The sequence below is a fragment of the Adiantum capillus-veneris genome, chromosome 9, assembly GCF_014529385.1.
Source record: "Adiantum capillus-veneris isolate H3 chromosome 9, ASM1452938v2, whole genome shotgun sequence".
NCBI lineage: Eukaryota > Viridiplantae > Streptophyta > Polypodiopsida > Polypodiales > Pteridaceae > Adiantum > Adiantum capillus-veneris.
The window spans coordinates 108,440,056-108,458,820 of NC_140939.1; positions in this window are offsets into that span (position 1 = coordinate 108,440,056).

The window sequence follows — 18,765 nt, forward strand, 5'->3', positions numbered from 1 at the left end:
AGACAAATTTTTTGATTCAACAATGCAGCCTTGGAATCTTTCCAAGCGGTACTTAAAGCAGGCCAAAATATAGAAAACAAATGGAAAAACTATCCTTCTCCAGATATGGAAGCAGACAAGCTTGAAGCTTATCAAAATTTGGTAAGAATTACTCAAGAAATGCTGGAAAAACAAAAACCCAAGCTTGAGAGTATAGCAAAATCTGAGGAGCTTGTGGTAGAAACCAATAAAGAGAAATCCAAAGTGGTGATAGAATCCCACCTTAAAATTAAAGAGCCAAAACTCATAGTGCTTGACAGTGAAGATGCTTTAGATGGAATTCTATTTGTGGAGGAAGACTGACCAAGACATTTATGGAAAAAAGTGAGAGAGATTAATGATGTGAGCATAACTTTGAAATCATCTCCTATAGAGGAAGTATAGTTAGACAATTTACCTCCTGATATGGACATGGATATACAATCCTTGCATGGGGATTGCGGCTCTGAAGCATCAAGAATGTCTAAGCCATTGACTCTAAAAACACTACCCTCTTACTTAGGAGACAACAAAGATGAGTCCATAGTGTGCAAAAACACGTAGGTAAAAAGAGCAAAATAGAGCCTAGAGGTAGAGAACATTCATTTAATCATGTCAACACCCATTTTATATACTCTTACCTTGGGAGAACTGTTAAAAATCAGACCATATTCATGGAATGATTTACAAAAAACTCTAGAGAAGGTGGGGATAACAGGGCTAATTGCAAAAAATCTGGGTAAAATGAAACATGAATTGGATAACAAGGAGATTAGATTCATCCCTATGAACAAAGTTGGAGAATACTACGAGGAGGAAGAAGGAAACACAACCCTTCCTGTGAGATATTATGATTTAGAGACCATGGCAATACTAGATAGTGGGGCAGGCATAGCCATAGCCACAAAAGCAGTATGGGAATCATAGAAAAAACCAGTCATTAGATAAACTTGAATGAAATTCCAATTGGCGGATGGACACATAGAAAAAACCTTAGGACTGCTTGAAAAAGTGATAGTTAGTTCCTATGGAATTGATTATCAACATACTTTTGCAATAGTGGACTTTGGAAAGAAATGTAATTATGAAATCATCTTGGAAAGGCCATTCCTGCGGCAAGTACATCTCATTTAAGATTGGGGAAACAATTATTTGTACTTGAAGCAAGTGGGATCAATCACAAGGGTTCATTTGAAAGATCACACTTATAGAGATGTAATGAAAACACCCATTCAAGAATTTGACTCAGTCTCTTCAGCTGAATCACATCTTCCATCTTGGTTAAACAAAGATGCACCTATTTGGATGTGTGGAGCCTCAGAAAATGGGAGTTCAAAATGAGAAAGAATGTATCTTAGAAAGGGATTGCACAGATGACACATATACACTTGAACCCTTTCTGGAGCATTTGTTTGAGTGATTTGAATGGACTCAAATTTTGGCAACAATGGATGTGTGTGTGAATACATCTATGCCTACTCAACTTTGCAATGAGGATGGTTATAACATAATTCCCATACAGTCATTCAAATTGAAGATGAAGTTCAAGAACCCAAGGACTTACTGAAAGCTCAAAAAGTCTTTTCAGATCTCTATTATGATGCTAGTGATGAGCTTGAAGAATATTCAGCTATATTTGATGATTTTTGATTAAAAGAGAGCCCAACTACTACAAAAAGGAGAAGAGGAAAAGTTTTTTGACTCTACAAACCAAAAACCAAGAAGACAAAAATGGTATAGAAGGAAAAGGGAAACAAAAAACTGGGAATCTAGACCTATGCCATCAGTTTCTAGCATAGCATAGTTTCTGATGCAGATAGATCCACATGATTCTGTCAAAGATAAAACCATGGGTAGATATCCCCCATCAAACAACAAGCAAGGAATATCAAAAACACCATGGTAAATGAAAAAGGAGACTCAATCAAAACCTAAGCACCATGTTGATGAATCACCCATGACACGGGTTGAAGAAAAGAAAAAATATCAAGAGTTAAAGAAAACTCTAAAGGAGGTTCACTAAAATGGAAACAACCAAGGAAGAGAATAAAGATGTAATGAGTATTCCATCCCATTACAAGAAATATACTCTCCAAGACCAAAAGATCATAGTGGAACAACCTGTAAGCAAACTAAGAAAGCAAGGTGAGTCATATGAAAGGACCTAAAAATGTAAAGAAAATAGATTTAGCCAAATCAGGAGAAGAGCCCAAACCTGCCTACATTGCAAACGACTTGACTAAAGAAGAAGAAGAGATTTTTCTAAGCTTACTAAGATAATACCGAAATATCTTTTCTTGTTCTTATAAGGATCTCAAGGGTGTTGATCCAAAATTTGTCAACATACCATACCTATGAGAGATGATGCAAAACCAAGTAGACAATGGCCATATACTTTTAATGAAACATTTGTCAAAAAGATCAAAGAAGAGATAGAGAAGCTGAAGGAAGCCAAATTTATTTATGAAATTGAACACACAGATTGGGTGTCTCCAATTGTGGTGGTACCCAAGAAAAATGGAAAATTAAGAGTATGTGTCAATCTCAAGAAAGTGAATGCAGCCACCTTTAGAGATAACTACCCTCTTTCAATCACCAAGCATGTTTTAAAACGAGTAGTAGGAAAACAAGCTTACAACTTTTTAGATGGCTTTCCATTGACTCTGGTCTTGGGAATTCGACCATGTGCTTCCATTAATTTGTAACTGCTTTGGTGTATCACTTTTTGACAATGAATGGCCCTTCCCATCTAGGACAAAACTTTTTATCTTTCCTAATGTCAAATCTGTTGTCGTATCTCAACACTAACATGCCTTTCTTTAGACCCTTTGCCTTGAGCCCTTGATTGAATGTGAGTCGTCATCGTTGTGATTGCGTTGCATAGTAGTTGATCGCATCTTCCCTATCTAAATAAAGTCTTTCTACATTCAAGATGTGGTTGTCAAGATGGGTGTTAGAAACTGGACACACCCTACGGAAATTGACTGCTTGACAGATTATCATTTTTTGTAATTATTCATTTATTGAGAAAACCCGACATTTCACCTTGTAAATTTTGGGGCTTACAGAAGTTTCCAGATTGTATCCCAGTTTTGACATTTAGATTGAGTAGATGGTTAAGATGGAACATTAGGGTTTGAGAATTGTAAGGTATTTATACCACTTTTTGACCTTAATGAAAGGACCTTTTTGTCATTTTAAAAATTTGGAAGTCTGTGAGTGAGCGTACTGTGTATGAGAGAGAGTGAGAGCTTCATCTTGACGCTAGTGCACACTGGTGGTCCGAATCGAGTACAGAGAAGTGCAACGTGTTGTCCCCGACGAGAGCTACGTGCCAATACCTACATTGCGCGCGTACGGTCCAGTTTTATGAGCTCCATCTACGAGCTTCATTTGGTGATTCGGTGAGCATATGTTGTCCGATTTTGCATTGCAGCATATCCACGCGTTCGCATTGAGTGGAGCTACACATTAGGCACTTTAGATTTTGGAAACAAAGACATGTAAATTTTGGCCAGACATCCTACGTGATTTTACACCGAGTGTTTTGGGTTGGGGTTTTGGTTCATAGACCTTAGGGAGAGCAACCTATTGGTGTTATTAGGGTCTCCTTCAAGTTCTGTGGGGTTTTGATATTATTTGATGGGTGTTCGGCTCTAGAAAGCGTTGTAGGAAGTTTCCTCATATTCACTCCTGAAGGCTGTGACTTAAACATTGGGTAGAGACCTCTGTAGGAATTAGTTAGGAGTCGGTCGAGTGTAGGTTGACACCCTATGCTTGCTTCCACGCGCCTGCGGGTCGAGCTTTGTCCTTAGCTGACAAATCTTGTTAGGTGATTTCTCGCTGTGCTGACGTCCGTCGTGGTGTTTCTGTCCAACATTGGCGCCGTTTCCGGGGACGAAAACCTTAGGTAGGTGACCAAGACTAGTCCTTGAGGATAGGGATTCTTTGGCTTGCCAAGAGTCTCGTTTTACATTTAGATAGGATCAGAGGGTGGAGGACTCTCTAGGTCTTAGAGGGAGTCTAGGGAGCTTGTGTTTGGCTTAGATCCTTTGACTTAGGTAGACTTCGGTAGATTTTTAGTTATTAGTTGAGTTGAAGAGTAGGAGTTGGAGTGGTAGAAGCGGTGAGAGGACAGCTTGAGAGTCCGAAGAGTCCAGGAAGCAACCAAAACATCATTATCACCATTTCACATGATAAGTAGGAGTAGAGTAAGTAGGACATCATGATTCAGGATCTAGAGCACTTCATGGATGTATACTTTCTTGTTAGATTCATCACAAGGTTGTAAAAGACGCAAAAGTGTGTTTGAAGAGCTGAAGTGAAGTCTAAAAGTCATTGTGAGTGTTTCTAATAGAGTTGCAGAGCATTAGGAGCATTTCTGTCAGGACAAAAATTAATTTTAAGCCAGGAGACATCCTACCTGTAGGATGTCTACAGGCTAATCTGGTGGGAATTTTGGAATTTTGAGTTGACCAGTGTGTTCAGAAGGTAGGTTTTATCCTATTTTCACCTGGAAAATGGAAATTTGACCATATCTTGGCAGGTTAAGGCCAGATAGACTAAAGTTGCCAAACATCCTACCCAAATTGTTCCAAAGCATTGTTTTAAGACCAAAACCATAGGATGGCTGCATGAGCATGATTTTCATGATATATTGAGTGACTGAGAGAGGTTTCATCTCATTTGGGTGAGAAAATTGAGTTCTACGTAGACTTTAGCACTTTTGACTGAAAAAGGCTAGAACAACAAAAATTGGGGACTTTTGAAATCCAAACCAAAATCTAAGCATACCACTGGGTTGCTGACATCAAGGGGAAGCTGTGGGTCAAGTCTAGGGTCAAACAGGCCAAAAAGATATCCTACGCGTAGGATGTCATCTGTGTGATTTTGCACTTCAAACCTAATTTTTAGCATACCAAAGTGATCAGCACCTCAAGGGGAGCCTCTACTTTGCATTTGAAGATATTCTGAGCAAAAAGACATACTACGCGTAGGATGTCCAAAGCAAGAAATTGAAGCCAGGTACTGACTGTGGACATAGCAAGGTTTTGTATAGCCTGAGGCAAGCCTCCTAGTCAATTTTGGTTCAAATTGGAGTTGATTAAACTGATCAAGACTAGGAGCATGCTGTCGGAATAGATTTTTGATCCATTGACCAGCGGTGGCAGGTGACCAAGGTAGCTTAGTGTCCACAGAGGAGAGTGTAATGCAGGCAAGGCTAGATCCACTAGCACCAATTATTGAGGAGGGTAGTGATACTGACACTTCATCAGAAAAATCCTTCTTCATGATGGGTAGTCAACAGCCAGGAGGTTTCACCTATGATGGACCAATGCCAGGAGGAAGCACCTCCCTAAATCCTTTGAATGATTCCAAGTTCACTATGATCTTCTTAGAAGGAACAAACTCGAGGGGAGCCTTAGTCTATTCTGACTATCGAGGACGCAAGTGTATTTGTATTGAGGAAAGGCCGGCTCAGAGACTGGAGATAATTCGAGTCTATGATGATGGAGATAGATTCCGAGATGAAAAGGGGAACCACTATCTAATAGTTAGTAACCCTGAGGATTACAACAGATATGGAGACAACGTGGCGAAGGAGTAAATGGTTTCAGAAACTCAAGAACCACCTCGAAACATTGATCGACCTGGAGCAATTTTTATGTATGATAAGAAAACAACCACGGTTTCAACTTATAATGAGAATGTGGGAATTTACACGCATGAGAGTGAGGGAATAGTCTGTTACTTTCGCTGCAAAGAACCATACCCAAACTAGTTAAGCAAAGATAAGGTTCTTTACTTATTCTCCTATGAAACTGCTATGGGGAAGGATATTGTTTTTGTTGATAGGTACGGGCGAGAATACCAACATATTCTCCTAGAGGAGATAGAAAAGGCAACAGTTCCAGGAGCATCAACATATGCCCCCGATAAAGTGCCAAGAGCCACCTACACCCCTAGCAAGTCGACAAATCCCTTCTCAGAGGAGTATGACGCGACCTCACATTCTACCCAACCGTAGACATTCAATAATCAAAACCAACCAGCAACTCAACCATCATTGCAGGCATGGCTCCGACAGAGTGCAACATTGGAACAAGACCAAAATCGAGATGGTTATCAAGCCGCACGAGGGCTAAGGGATTTACAAGAACCACCACTCTACTCAAGGTATCAAGGAGAGAGTAAGCCAAAGACTCAAGGGTCAATAGAGCCTGGAAGACCACCCATAGAACGAGTTCAAAGAGATGAACCATCTCTTGCAAGAGCTGTTAGAAGCTATGGCTTAGTAGCACCAATGGGAGAGGAAGCAGCCTACTACAGAAGACCAGAGGAGGTATATAGATTGGGACGTGGAGATCCAATGATGAGATTTGTAGACCATCGTAGGATTAGACCTTCTCAAGTGCAAAAATGGGTAAACAAGAAATACACAGGAAACAAAGATCCAAGAGATCATGTAGCAGCCTTTGTGCGTGTAATTAAGGCGGAAGAGGTGTTAGACTTCCCTACCCAATTTGCAGGGTTTGGACTAACCCTAGAGGATGACGCTACTACTTGGTTTGACTCTATGGAGCGTAGAGACTTTGAGTCTATGGAGGAAGTGTTTGACGAGTTTATCGAGGAATTCTCATAAAGGGGGATAGCTCATAATACGATCTCACAAATCCATAAATTAAAAAAAAAACACGGAAAATCTGTGCGAAAGGCAGTCCTATGACTAAAAAGATATGTTAAGTTCTGCCATGTGGAAGAACTGCCAACTCAGTCCAGACTTATGATTATATTTATCCAAGGACTAAGGAATGCAGATCTCCAGAAGGACTTACATATGAAGAGGAGCACGACGTTAAATGAGTTAACCAAGGAGGCTCTTTACCTTGTGGACAATTGTGCGGTCTACAAAGAGGGTGAGTTCAAGGATCTCAACGATGATTCATCCTCACAACAAAGCGGAAGCAAGTCTTCTAAGACAACACCAAAAGGAGAAGTAGCTGTCAACCAGGAGCAGCTTGTAGAGGAAGTGCTAAAAAAGATTAACTTGTATGCGAAACCCCAGGCTAAACAGCCAAAGTGGTCTGCTATTGAACAAAAGTGGACAAACAATGGGACGGAGGAATGTTATTATAACAAGGGATATGTGAGAGAGAGACATTACGCTCCCCAAGCTCAGGTAGCTTCTCCTCAAGTTCGAATAATGCCTAGGTATCAAGAAGGCAACTTACCAAGACCTGTAGGGGTAGAAAGACCACAACGAGTGTTGGGGCAACAACCACCCCTACCAGGATTATGACCAGTTGGCATAAGATACACACCAACCGTAACCGAATCAGAATAAAAGGCTTTGGTGCCTATGCATGCATATTATGAAGATCCTGCCTATTATCCACCGGAAGAACCCTCAATACCAGAACCATGGAGCATGATGGGAAATGCAGGACCACCAACTGCTTGACAGGCAGCAGGAGAAGGAAGATATAGCTTGGATAAACGAACATTGTTGTTCATAGCCAACGGAGGCATGGGTGGATAGAGAAATGTATACCAACAAAGAGGAGCTCAAGGAGCACCTCAACAACCCAAAGGACCCTGCTACAAGTGTGGTGGAGACCATTGGATAAGAGACTCTCCTCATGATGAAATCATTAGAGTCAACGCATATTGCACCGAGTGTGGAGTTACTCATTTGATTCCGGATTGCCCTAAGAACCCTAGCAAAGGAGCAAAAACGAGACAATCATACCTATTCAGGCAGTGACACGTGCCCAAGCTCAAAGAATGATGATCAAACCCATAATTGAAGAGCCAAAAACCGATGCCCCAAGTTCAGAAACGAGAAATAAGAGAAGCACTTGGAAAGCTAGAAAGGCGCGTATGAAAGCCAGGAGAGAACAAGAGCAAACGCCTCTATCCGATGAGTTAAAACACACAAAGGATAGATTAGAGCAGTTAGAGGATCTAGCTAGCCTAAGCTCACACACTTTGTCAACCATAGCACCCAAGGAAATAGTAGAACCCAAAAGTGCAGGATCAGGAGGATCAGTACTGGAAGACAAGGTAAATGAGCAGTTAGATGCACTTCTAAAAGCTTATGAAGCCATACTAAAAAAGAACCAAACTCAAGAGCAAAGATGGATGACTTATCCATATGATGAAATAGAAAAATAGAGGTTGGAAATGTGTAGAAAGATGATTGAAACAACTCAATCCTTGATAGAAAACCCGCTTGGTAAACCTGCAAATGGGCATGAAGTAACAACTCCAACCCCTATCAAACCAACTTTATAGGAACAAGTAGGCTCTAGGGGAGAGCCTATCATAGTGCCAAATACAACAGATGAGGCAAGTGACGGGCTCTAGCTTAAAACATTGGTAGAAATGGGTAAGGATTGTAACGGTCTAGATGATCTGTGAAAGCAAATCCGTGAGGCCAACAAAGCTAACAGGGTGAGTAACCACATGAACAGTACGAGAAAAGAGAAAAAAGAGATCTTACCTCCTATTGAAGAATTTGAGGCAAGATCACAAGTGAACTTTGATATACAATCACAAGGGGGAGACCAGGGATCAATTAGTTCGGGGCACAGCCAACCAGACTCGCTGAAACTTCTACCCTCTTACCTAGGAGAGTATGAAGCCAAGTCTGAAGTGAGAGCAATCCTATCTCAAAGACTTTCTTCTAACAAAGTGATGGATTCACAAGGGTTGATTGAGCTATTCTCCACTCCGGTGGCATGCACAATCACATTAGCCAAACTCCTAAGGTTACGACCAAACATGTGGACCACGGTAGGAAAATGCCTAGAAAAATTTGGAGTGAAAGACTCCACCTCGAAGCTTCAGGAAGGGATCAGAGACTTGGACATGCCTCAACTAAATACTAGGCCAATACCTTTAAACAAGGTAGGAGAGTATTGCGAGGGAGAAGATGGAAACACCACGCTACTAGTAAAATTCCAAGGAGTAGTTTCCAAAGCTATTCTTGACAGTGGAGCAAGAGTTGCTATAGCCACCAACGAAATCTGGAAAAAATGAGAAAAACCAGCTTTGAGAGCTACCAGAATGAAATTGCAATTGGTAGATGGGTTCATGGAGAAGCCTCTAGGACTCTTAGAAAAAGTGATTGTCACCTCGTGCGGAATCGAGTATGAGGATACATTGCAATAGTCGATTTCGACAAAAAGAACAAATACGAGATCATCTTGGGAAGACCATTCATGCGACAATTAAAGATGGTCCAGGATTGGGGTTATGACCACATATACCTCAGAAATGGTGAGACAACAACCAAAATACACCTGAAAGACCATAGTTACAAGGATGTGAACCAGACACTAGTGGAAGAGTTTGATTCAGCTACAATCGTAGGATCGGAACTCCAGCATGGTTAGGGCAACAAAAAGAGCTATGGATATGCGGAGCTTCACATTGTGGAAGCTTAAAAAGAGAGGTATGCGTCTTAGATTCACCCTACTATGTTGGAAGAAAACGCCACGACGGACGTTAGCACAGCCAGAACTCGCCTAACAAGATTTGTCAGCTAAGGACAAAGCTCGACCCACAGGCGCGTGAAAGCAAGCATAGGGTGTCAACCTACACTTGATCGAATCCTAACGAATTCCTACAGAGGTCTCTGCCCAATGTCTAAGTCACAGCCTTGAGGAGTGCATAAGAGGAAACTTCCTACAATGCTGTTTAGAGCGGAACACCCATCAAACAATCTCGAAACCCCACAGAACTTGAAGGAGACCCTACTAACACCAATAGGTCGCTCTCCCTAAGGTCTATGAACCAAAACCCCAACCCAAAACACCCGGTGCAAAATCATGTAGGATGTCTGGCCGAAATTTGCAGGTCTTTATTTCCAAAATCTAAAGTACCTAATGTGTAGCTCTACTCAATGCGAATGCGTGGATATGCTGCAATGCAAAATTGGACAATGTATGCTCTCCGAATCACCAGATGAAGCTCGTAGATGGAGCTCACAAAATCGGACCGTACGTGTGCAATGTAGGTATCGGCGCACAGCTCTCGCCGAGGGCAACACGTTGCACTTCTTCGTACTCGATTCCGACCATCGATGCGCACGTAGTATCAAGATGAAGCTCTCACTCTCTCTCGTACACAGTACGCTCACTCACAGACTTCCAAATTTTTTAAAATGACAAAAAGGTCCTTTCATTAAGGTCAAAAAGTGGTATAAATACCTTACAATTCTCAAACCCTAATGTTCCATGTTAACCATCTACTCAATCTAAATGTCAAAACTGGGATAGAATCTGGAAACTTCTTTAAGCCCCAATATTTACAAGGTGAAATGTCGGGTTTTCTCAATAAATGAATAATTACAAAAAATGATAATCTGCCGAGTAGTCAATTTTCATAGGGTGTGTCCAGTTTCTAACACTCCCACCTCCTTGCTCATGTCGTCCCCAACATGGGTGTCAAGTTTTTCTTCATCTTATGGTTTCTCGCATCTTGAGCAGCGACTCGTATCTTGCATGTTGAGCCAGTAGTGTTGGGCCGAATATGTCGGTGCTGATGATGAAGAAGCCGGTGTAGAAAGCTTCTTCAAAGGCTTGGAGGTGATAGGATGGGAAAAACACGATCCTTTGATACAATGCATGTATCACCTCCTTGGAAGGCTGACCAGACAGGTCATATGCACATCTGTAAGTATCTTGAAAGAAGAAGATACTGTCTGTCGCCTGGCACGGTTTGAACGTTTCAAAGAAGGCCAAAAGGGTTTTGCAAATCTTCCTCATCATAATGCAAGATAGGTCAGGTGAGTCAGTGAACAATTTGATGGCGCCCGTTAGGGTTTTCACCATGTATTGAACACTTATCCTCTCGCCTTCCTTCAAGCCTAGCAGCTTCAGATAGTTTAGCCAAGTAGGTTGGCTTCTTTGGAGTAGCTCCTGGGCCTTCCATGTCCACATTCTTGGTAGAGGGCAGAAACCTAGGTTATCTCTAATGACTTTGGGTGCCTCTACCAAATGGATTAGGTACTGTGGATACTTCGTCAGCCATGCCTTTCTCCACCTGGGCTAGGAGTCAACTATCAACTTTACCCCTTCAGGCTTGGAGATATCCGCTGTGTACAGTGGCACTGTTGGCTCTTCTCTGATTCTTTTGTTGATCGTGGTAGCTTCGTACTTTAGCAAAGGATATGGGAGAGAGGGCTGTAGCCATTCATACCGAAGGTTGCCGGCGTCTATCTTCTGAATGGTCATGGATTTAAAAGCCCTCTGCTCCCATTCCAAAGCTTCTTTGGCCGTTTCTCTGATTTCTGCTTCTATGGCCTTGCACAGCTTCTCTTCCTCTTCTTGTGTCAGATCTTGTGGCTCTTGAGAGGTCCTACAAGGATTTCCTCTTGCATGGGTGTGTCCACAGGATCTTCCACATTCTCTAGGTCTATGCCTTCCATGGATGCTGGCCCTGTGCTTGCTTGCTCTTCTACCTGCTGGCCTCTCAGCTCTTCTATCTGCTCTTGGAATGTCTGTTTCTCTGCTTCAACTTGTTCTCCCATGTTCATGAGGAGGTCGTTCAAATCGGCGTTTATCTTCTCCGCCTCCTTGAGCTTTCTCTTGTTATTTTCTAGCTCATCTTGCATTGCCTTCTGCTCTTCTTCCATGCGGGTTTGCATGACTATTGATCCTTCTGCCATCATCAGCCTTTGCTTCTTCTCTAAAGTGAACTCCTTCTGGAGCTCTTTCATTTGTTCTTCGTAGAGCTGGCTCTTTGAAGTGGTGTGAGTCAAGCTAGTAGCTCTGACTCTGGCTGGAGATGCCCGTAGCTGTTGGATGATTTGATCTTTAACTTTAAGCTGGTCCTTGAGCTCAAGGACCTCATCTTGGCTAGCCTCCTGCTCTATTTCTACCTTTTCTTTGGCATTCCGCATGGCCTCCACTTCCTTGGACTCCTCAACAAGTTGTAGGGTTAGGTTATCCCTTTCCCTCTCTGCATTTATCAATGACTTGCTGAGTTGTCTATATTCCTCTTCGGCTCCTTGCAGCCTTTGAGCTGCTGCCTAATTTTCTCTTTCCATCTCCTGGCATCTTTGCAATGCCTTTGCCAGACTGGCTTGCAGCTCTGTCTCTCTCTCTCTCTATCTGCCTTTGGCTTTGTTTTTGTAAAGTGTCGACTTCAAACTTGATTTTCACTTCAGTGACTTTGAGAGTTGCCATTTCACTTTCGGAGGCCATTGATTGTACTCTTAGCCCAGTTAGCTTGGTCATCACCACATCCCAATCATTGGTGGGTGGGTGCAGGTCCACTGTATTAGTGGCCATCTCCTTTAGCTCCACTAACCGCAGGCTCTGCATTTGCTCTTTGGGCCCCGTGCTTGCCAAGTCAAATGCGACTGTGGCAGACTCTTCTTTTGAATATTTGGCAGCCAGTAGGTCTAGAAATGTGTTATACCTTGCTTCATTTGGCTCTGGCTACTCACTTTTAGGCTTAGCTTCTTCTTTTGGTTCTTGCTCTTGGCTCTGTTCTTGCTTTGACTCTTCTTGATCTTCAGGTTTGTCTTGCTCCTCTTTTTGTTGAGTGTGTGGAGGGCTACGAGGAGGTGGTGAGGGCGGTGGGCTTGACTCAGAGCTGGACGGTGGAGTTGTCGGCTTTTTCTTGAAATCCTTGTCTGCCTTTGTCTTCCTCTCTCTCTCTCTTGGCCTTCTTGCTCCTTTAGTTGTTGCCGTCGGACTTGCTTCACTTCTGCTTCCGTAAATGGTACATGTGAGATATTTTCTGTTGTGGCATCCAGAATCTCAAAATTCTTAATATAGTCGTCAAATCTGTCTCTGTGCACCCTTCGGGATGATCCCGACATTGCTTCTAGAGACGGCTTCCATAGCTCATTCAAATCTCTTTTGAGGGCTCTTTCGGCTCTGAAACTTTCCATGAGCCGCTCTAGCCGTACCGTCTTCTATGATTTCGTCTCTTTTACAGGCACTTGGATAGATTCCTTCTTTCCCTTCTTCAGCTCTGGCTACTCTTCTTGCACAGTCTCTAGCCGGCGTTTCAAACGTGTTGCCACCCTTGGTGCTTTGGGTTGTTCCTCCTTATCTTCCTTGAGCCGTAGCCAGTCTGTGATGGAGGGTCAGGCCATCTTCCCTTGGCGTGCAAGGCCCCATAAATCACTTTAGTGATTAGCTCACCCGGCACAATGTATGTGTGGTTCTTGTTGCCCATCTTCACCAGGTTGTCATGTATATATGCTGCATAGTTGATTACCTTCGGCTTGTATTTCTGCATTGCCCAGGTGAAGGTTGTGGCAATTTCTCCAGGCGGCATTCTGTACTTTTGTGGCCGCTTTGAACACATATGGAAATATTGTTTATACAGTTGACTCATGATTGCCACTTTAGGGTTGGCAATGTCTTCAAAGGTGTAGTTGCCTTTCTTTTCTGTGTACACCTTTACTTCGTCTCTTCTTTTGGTTACACTATCCCCTTTGTTGGAGAGGTCTAGTGAAACTACCACTACTCTCTCTGTGATTACAATCTCCGTGTCTGGCTTGCCTTGTAGATCAGTAGCTCTGGCCACTCCATCTTCCTTGATTGTCGTCACAAATTCCCATACTCTTTTTATGTCAATACCTACCGGCACAGCTTCAAAATAATTGTGGAGATCAATCTTCTCCAGGTACTCTGCCATCTTGCTTCTGACGAACTCATTGAGCTCCCGCGGTAGCATTGGTAGCTCTATCACATTTCCTCCGGTGTCTTTGAACATGCCTTGGTAGATCTTTAGATCATTGGACTCTAGCAAGTCTTCTTGGATCCACGTGTTGGTTGGCTTTAGAATTCCTTCTGGTATGACGAAAGGCTCTACTTCTTCCAAATAATCCTTTATGGTCATCCTTTTCTTCTTTGCCGGCGACTTCGCGGTTGCCATATATCCTGTTGCACTCGGTAGTTTGAAGTTAGCGTTTTTTCCATACCAGCTGAGAAACTGAGTTTTAACTACCCAAATGACTTGAAAATTGAAAATAAAACTTAAAAGAAACTTGTGAAATTGTGCATGTGCTCACATTACAATTTTGGCAAAAAAAATTCATTTAGACATCCTACGCGTAGGATGTCGTTTTCATCAGATTTTGGTGATACTTGACATGCTGGTGGTCCTTGGCCTGTACAACATGGCTATGTGATTGGATTTGGATTTGGGTATCAAAAAGTGGATTTTTGGGCAAATTCAGGCTTTAGGCTCACAAATTGGATAGAAAGTCCACAATAGGTAGCAAATGATCTCCAAATGGGTTGAAAATTGATATATGGGATCCTTGCACCATGGTAATGGCTCCCATGATATCATTCTTTGCACAGAAGGTCAAAAACATGCTTGAGACATCCTACGCGTAGAATGTCTATTTCATCAAAATGGCTCGAGATTTGTTCTGTGGGTAGTCCTTGGCATGTGGAACATGGCCATGCTCTTGGATTTTGATTTGGACAAGAATTGATGTTGGTAAGACCCTGTGTAGTGTTTTTGGGCTCAAAAAGTGTATTTTGAAGGTGTTGGGGGTCAAAAATGATTAGAATGGATTCAAACTTGGTATATGAGCTCTTGAAGGTGATATAAAAAGATATGGAATTGGAAAACACCCTCTGTAGGCCAAAAATGTCAAATAGACATCCTACGCGTAGGATGTCTATTTCATCATTTCTTGCAGGTGACCACACAGATTGGTTGGCTATGTGCTCATGAATGTGTTGTGCAAGTTTCATGTGATTTGGACAAGTTTTGGTAGGTCTATGGCCCATTATTGCCTCTATGCCCTAACTTTGCGTTTTTTCATGCATATGAGGTAAATTTTGGTCTAAATGTGACGAAACTTGGTGGCTAGCATGTGAAGGCTATTCAAAAAATGTGTGTGATGAGAGTTGTTGGGTTCTGTGCCCAAAAATGGCCTTGAGACATCCTACGCGTAGGATGTCTCCTGATGATAGTTTTATGGAAACTGCTACTAGTGCCTGCCCTTAGTCCCCTTGAGTCCCTTTTAAGCCTAATTTCAACAAAAAAGTCAAATGGATAGAAAGTAACTCCTTGTGTGGATTTTAGAGCCTCTGAGCCTTTTTCTGACTTTTGGAGTGCTTTTCAACGATGAAATTTCTTGATGTTGGTCTCCATAGCTTCCCAATCCCTTGGGAATCCTTGCCGTATGGTTTTTGTCGACTTTGGCTTCACCGGGGCTTCATTTGGCAATTTGTCGCTCTGGAAGCACCCGTGGTTGCGTTTACATGTCTTCGATGACTTGTGGTGGTTTGCCACCATAGAACTTGGTTGTTGATGGTCTAGGAAAGCCGCTCGTGAAGTTTAGTGGCAAACGGACATGCGGTTTGGCCGCGAGAGCTATTTGACGCTTTGTGTGTCTGATGCCGTTTCTGTAGTTTAGTACCGCTTCGGGTCACCTTTTGGTCATGTGGGCTACATAGACTTGTCAAGCATGTCGGGATGCTCCTACCCATGAATTTTGGTAGCATTTGGGCGCCTCTCCGCCGATTTCCCATTTGGTGGCCTCTTGCGGGGTTCTAGGAATTAGGGTTTTTCTCGATGGTTTTCTACTGCCTTTGGACATCCAAGACTGATCTCCTATGCTAGGGTAAGCTGCTGATGAAGTCTCGTTGCTTTTGGGTTAGCCGTAAGGTGGCCACTTCTACTTGTAGGTCTCTACTGTCCGCTTTCTGTGTGAACCCTACGCTAGTTTTCGCGACAAAACGACAAACATGCACGAAAAGCTCAAGGTGGTGAGCCTACCTCTCATGTCTGAAGCCCGTAGGGTAGTCGTGCACGTCGTAGAAGCTGCTGGAAGTTCCGTTCGCTCTAGGTGGCAGAAGCTCTCTCTCAAAGGTCAATAGTGGAAATGAGCTAAAAATGAAGTGAAAATTTCTTATAATGGGGGTCCCCGAACCACTTTTCATAAAATTTGGCATGTGCTCCCAAATTCTTGCGAGATGCAGTTTAGGCTCAAAAATTTCTTGATTTGGACTTCATTTGCCCTGTTTATCAGAAATTTGGCATTTCGGTCAAAATCTGGCCAAAACACGCTTTTCGCTCCAGTCTCATAATTGCACCCCCAATGTATCATAGGTTGTCCTATAGTCACTGATCATCCCCATATTTTTTGTTTTTCATTACGACCGTTTTTCACATGCTTTTTGTATTTTTGAAGTTTTTCTGCCGAAAATTAGCAGAATTAAAAGGAAAATAGCAAATCAAACCCAGAAAATCTCCAAAAATCATAATAAATCAAAAACATCACCGCAAAACATTATATACAGTCACATGCAATTTTTATGGCCGGATTTCTCCGTTTTACTAATATTTTGCCTGAAAAAATGGCTATTTTTACTTATATACACACACCTAGGGGCTTGATTTGGCATTTGGCCCCATATGCCTGTAGATTCATGCTGTATAAGGGCATATGTACTTGGGTTAGTCCATAAAATTTTTCAATCAAACAAAAACCCTTAAAAATAGTCAAAAAACATGCCCTTTTTTTGCTCTTTCTGCCATTGGGTCTGCATTTGAGAATGCCTCCCCCCCTCCTAGGCGGAGTCCTCCCGGATGACAAGGTATCACCTCGGAGTATAGGCCGTGCATGGGTTGAAAACATTGTGCTAATGCTTGGCCGTGTAATGTGGCCCTATAGTATGCATACTCGGTCAATGCAGGGAAAAATTAATGATGTGCAAGAGAAGGGTATAAGCAAGATGCTTATTGGCATTCGCCGTTGAGGTTACCTGTTTTCTTTGCAAGTAAAAGCTGTAAACTCTATTGCTCTTTGTTTGATTGTCTTTCTTGCAAAAGTCTCTTACTGTGTTGCTACTGTTGATATGGCCGTAGTTGTTCCCTTGGAGAGAATTGGCTTGGCTGGAATGGCCGTAGACCGTATCTCTTTTGCTTTCCATTGGTAGCTTGTCTTTGACGGTTTAGGGTTTATTGCTACTACATTGGTTGCCATTGTTTTGCTACTGATGGGCATCCACATAAATCGATGTGTTGTTTTTTTATGCAGTTGTCTGCTTTCCGATGTTGCTTGTACTGAAGGGAGTTCCTTTTGCTTCAGTTTCGGGATCCAGATGCGAATATTATTTGAGTTGTTGCTGAGCATTTTCTTTGGTATCCATATTTGTTTTATGCCCTTGGTGTTTGGTTAAACTATCGGCTTATGTTGACTTCCTCCGTTGTCTTGTTTTTTGTCTGCCATGTCATTTCTATCCTTCCGCATCCATACTTGTTTCTCTTGTTTTGGTAACCTAGATCTTTGCACTACAGTCGGTGACTTCGTATGTATATAGTGAGCATGGTTGGCAGTTTCTTGTTTGTTAGCCTTGGGTATCATGTTGTCCTCTAGGTGCACCCTTACTTTCGGCTTTTTATCCAGTTATTGAATTGCTGGCAGCTGATTCTTCCGGGGTTGCTGAGCAAAGGTTACCACCTGTTGTTCTTGTGCATGCTGAATTTTGATTGCATTCGTATTCCAATCTATCTACACATTGTACTCTTTTTGCCAAGGTTGTCCCAACAACATGGGGTGTTGTGTGCTTTCATCCTTGACCACATAAAACTTGTGTGGGTAAATATATTGATGTACTTGTATATGAAATATAGTCCAGCCCAATGTTTTCAACGAATGTGATATACTACTTTCCAGCACTTGTGGAGTAGGATGAAGTTGACCTGTGGACTTGAGCTGTTTGTATAATTTGTAAGAGATCAAATTTGCTTGAGCTCTAGAATCAAGCAATGCCATCGATTCAACTTGATTGCTACCTACTTTGACTGCAATTATTGGCTCCACTATGTCATCATCAAACTTCGTTAGTCGAATGGTATTGATTCACAATGGTGCTCCACATTGTTGTCATCGTCTTAGAAGCCTTCTTTTTGCAATGCGTTCTTTTGCTTCTGCTTGAGCTTCTTCTCGTATCCTCTGTTTCTCCTTCATTCGTTGTTTTTCTTGATGGATTTGTTGAAGCATATCTTGTGTTAGTGGTAAATGATATTTCTTCAATCGACACCCACTAATCCAATTTGGCATTTCTTCACCTGCTAATGTAGCAAGCTTGACAGCTCCGCTTTGTGATAGGTCACTAATCACAAAGGGTCCCATCCCTCGCTTTTTAAGTTTCTTGGCATGTTGCTTCAAGGTATAAACAAGTACATAATCACCTGTTTTGAACTCTTTCGTGCGTACATGTTTGTCAAAAAACTCCTTTTGTCTTCTCTTTTTAGCATAGATCGAAGCTACAGCTCTCAAGCGGAGTTCATCTAGCTTTTCAAGATCATCTATTCTTGAAGAGAGCTCATGCCCTGTCCATTCTAAGCGTTTTGCTACTCATAGAGTTGGGATTAAAAACTCTATGGGTAATATAGCATTTAGGCCAAAAACCATGATGCGGTGTCATTCCTATCGATGTTTTGTAAGCTACCCTGTATTCCCATAGTGTTGAGTGTAGCTGCTGATCCCAATCTGTTCTTGACTCTGATACAAATTTAGTGAGAACCGTGCATAGTATTTTATTTGTGGCCTCAGCTTGTCCATTTGCCTGTGGATGATATGGAGCAGAGTTTCTATGTATGACCATGAATTCCTCTAGCAGATATTCAATGACTTCATTAAGAAAACGTGTTCCTCGATCATTGACAATTTCTATTGGTAATCCATATCGTACAAAGACATTCTCATACAAAAATTGTGTAGTGGTTCGTGCATCTGCTTTTTGTGTTGCC